General features: G+C 40.5%; 3 protein-coding genes across 4 annotated transcripts in view; 1 reads left to right on the forward strand and 2 right to left on the reverse strand.

Annotated features, from left to right (window-relative positions):
- The window catches only part of LOC116693433 (uncharacterized protein KIAA0513-like), a 453,101-nt gene that overhangs the window by 350,487 nt on the left and 98,899 nt on the right, over positions 1-3,715 (reverse strand). The window lies entirely within an intron of this gene.
- The window catches only part of LOC116693434 (uncharacterized protein KIAA0513-like), a 453,088-nt gene that overhangs the window by 322,304 nt on the left and 127,069 nt on the right, over positions 1-3,715 (forward strand). The gene's annotated exons all lie outside the window — the stretch shown is intronic.
- The window catches only part of LOC116693371 (zinc finger protein ZFPM1-like), a 143,751-nt gene that overhangs the window by 84,770 nt on the left and 55,266 nt on the right, over positions 1-3,715 (reverse strand). The window lies entirely within an intron of this gene.

A 3,715-nucleotide genomic window follows, 5' to 3' on the forward strand; every position in this document is an offset into this window, starting at 1 on the left:
CTCCACTCCATTCATCTGACAGCTTTAGTTACTAGTTACTTTAGTTACTCAACTAAATTCATCCGACAGCTTTAGTTACTAGTTACTTTAGTTACTCCACTCCATTCATCTGACAGCTTTACGTTTCCTAGTACGTTAGTTCACTCCACTACTTTCAGTCTGACAGCCTAGTTACTAGCTACTTTAGTTACTAGTTACTTTAGTTACTCCACACCAATTCATCTGACAGCTTAGTTACTATTTACGTTAGTTCTAGTTACTTTAGTTACTCACTCCATTCACTGACAGCCTAGTACTAGCTACTTAAGTTACTAGTTCTTTATTACCCACTCCATTCATCTGACAGCTTTAGTTACTAGTTACTTTAGTTACTCCTCTACATTCATCTGACAGTTATTAGTTACTAGTTACTTTAGTTACTCCTCCACTCCATTCATCTGACAGCTTTAGTTACTAGTTATATTTAGTTACTCCTCTACATTCTCATCTGACAGTTTTAGTTACTAGTTACTTTAGCTACATATTATTTAGTTCCCTCCACTCCATCTGACAGCTTAGTTACTAGTTACTTTACAGATTAATCTTCGCACACACAAGCATGTGTAGTTTAAAATCGGATGTTTTATTAGAATGAACCTACCATTCTAGAACTATAAGGGCCTACGGCCGACGCAGATGATTGGACGATTAACACTTGACAGAACTGTTTGATCGTTTCCACTTTCTAAAATGAGACGATTCTTCGGGGGAAGGGGGGCATTGAGTACTTTTACTTTAAAGTACATTTTCCTGACGATACTTACATACTTTTACTAAAGTGAGATTTTCCATTGGGCTGCATAGCTTCAGAAAAGTCTGTTTTGTTAAAAAAAGAGGCGATTATTTTCATTGGGGACTGTTGATTATTCTCTTGATTAGGTTGGTCTACAAACTGTCAGAAAAACGTACAAAATATGGATCAGTGTTTCCCAAAGCTCAAGATGACGTCCTCAAATGTTCAAATGTTTTGTCTACAACTCAAAGTCACAGAGGAATGAGGAAACTAGAACATATTCACATTTAGGAAGCTGGAATATCAAAAAATGACTCAAACTGATCATCAAAACAGTTAGACGGTTACAATGATAATGTCTTCTAGAGCTGAAAAGATTAATCAATTAATTGTCTATATTCTAAATATCAGTTAATCCACTTTCTCTGCACCTTTGTCCAGATCACCTCCTCCTCCTCCTAACTTCTGCCCTTCTTTTCACTTCCTCCTTCCCAGCTCTGTCCTTAATCGTCCTGTTTTGCGAGCTCTCGCTCCCCTTTCCCGAAATCCCACCCCTCCTTCCGCCTCCACCCCGATAATGGCTCAGCTGTCTGCACAAAGGCCCTGTTTACCCTTTCTTTAACTGTCTCTGTGTTTACCCTTGCATTCCCGCCCCGATAAACAGCGATAGTGCCCGATCGATCCCAGCCATAAACGTAACGCCCCCACACTCTGCCTTTATTAATGTAACAGTTGAGAGATTGGATCTCCATCGTCAACTAAATCAACACACACACACACACACACACACACACACACACACACACACACACACAACACACACACACACACACACACACAACACACACAAACACAACACACACACACAAAACACACACAGACCATCGATCTTCACGTCACTTCCACCATTCAACCCCCATCCACATGCAAACACTCATACATGCGACATACTGTACACACACTAAAGCAAGCAGACCAACACACCACACACACACACACACACACACACACACACACGCGCACACACCTCCCCCCTGCCTAAACAGTGCCATTATTTTCAGCTATAAATCACATTGAATGGCACATTGATTTTATCCTGCAGGGGCTGAAGCGAGGGAGGGGAGCTGGAGACACAGTTATTGCGTTTAATATTATCAATATTATCTCCCATATCATCTCAGACATGGAGGCAGGTATCAGGAGGAGTCGACAGACACTTTTCTGCCAAACCCCCCTCCTTCTCTCTATGTCTCCCACCTCCCCCTTCCCTATAGTGAGACAGTCTCCATCAATCTGATAAGCTGAACTTCCCCTGTCACACCTGCAGGGCAAAGTCACCCAACAATCTTGCCTTCTCCTGTAACTTCTACGAACCCTCCATACATTTCTGTCTCTCTGATTGTAACGCAGCCTTTTGTCTTTTGTATCTTTTCTTTAAATATTTTTACCCTCACACATGGGGTTCAACATATCTCCACATTGGTAAATTCGATGGTACAGATAATGCTTAAAAAAGGAAGTGGACAATACCAAGGTATGGAGCCTCAAGTCTTCCATCTTCTACACGCTGGCTAGAGAAGCAGCAAAGTAAGTAGCAACTGCAGTCGTCTGCCAGCGTCTACACTGCATCCATTCAGCCACAATACTGCTGCACACTGACAAGCCTTTTGGCAAACCTCACAGCTCAATACACAATCAATGCAGTGATGCACATGCAGGAAGTCAGAAGCTAAACAAGCAGCAGCAAAGCGCTTACACAAATTGGTTAAAAAAATGAAGCATATCTGTTCTGTGAGACGATGTAGAAAGGTTGTCAGCCTAACCACCTATTACCAGTGCTGGTAATGGAGCCCAGGTAGGCCAAATATGGTTGGAATTATCATCACATGGTGAGTATTACATTATAATATTATAATATTATATGAAAGATATCATGTTCATATGAATGCAAATGTATGTTCAATGCATTTAGAGGTGTTCCACAAATGTGTTATAAAGTATTCAAATGTGGTAAACAAAAACCTTCAACAACTCTTCTTTTTTTTTTCTTTTTTTTTTTTGAGTATGGACATCGTCAGGGGATTCACGGTGAGGAGCAGTTAAAGCGTCAACAGCAAAATAAGTTTAAAGTCCATCAGTGATGCAGTCTGTGTGAGTACAGAAAACAGTCTTCTTCCTCGCTATCCTATCATTGTAACTCATCCCTGCCCCCCCCTGCTCACTCTTGCGCACCAGGGGCCAAATGCATGCCGCTCTTTCCATAAATGTCATGTCTAAATGAAGCTGTAAGCAACATTGACAGGAAAAGACACCACTGTCTGTTTGGAGAAGAGTGACGACATCTCTTCCATTGAGAAAAGCTTTCAGTGTCGTCCTTTGCTCTTCTTTCAAATGGAGAGATACTCTACATATAACTGATGCTACTGCAGCATCGAGGCTAACCTCTATAACCCCAGTGTTTTAGTAGTCGACGTTGGTTTATTTAAAATAGCTAATTTTCATTTTCATGTGTTGCAGCTGTATGTCTATACAACGTCAACAGAAGAAGAATGTAGCATAATGTGGATGTGAAAGCAGTTAAAATAGCCTATGTGACAATAAAATGTGTTTTGGTTAAAATCAACAAATAATAGTGATAGTTAATCGATCACAATATTGATTAAAATAATCGTGATCATCATTTTGGCCATAATCGTGCAGCCCTAGTTTATTTGCAAAACAACATCTAAATGAAAGCCCACAGCAGTGTGTGTATTCTGCACAGCTGAGACCACCTAACATGTTTATCGGCAGCATACAGAAAGATGAGCTAAGTGTACGCTAGCTGACGTTATCAATCTTCCTTTGTACCAAAACTTCAGAAATCTCTTCACCCTTCACCCAAAGTGATTTAGCGAATATTAGCAATACATATTACCTGGTTGTGTATATGCTGTATGTTAA

The sequence above is a fragment of the Etheostoma spectabile genome, chromosome 8 (genome assembly GCF_008692095.1).
Source record: "Etheostoma spectabile isolate EspeVRDwgs_2016 chromosome 8, UIUC_Espe_1.0, whole genome shotgun sequence".
In the NCBI taxonomy this organism is placed as follows: Eukaryota; Metazoa; Chordata; class Actinopteri; order Perciformes; family Percidae; genus Etheostoma; species Etheostoma spectabile.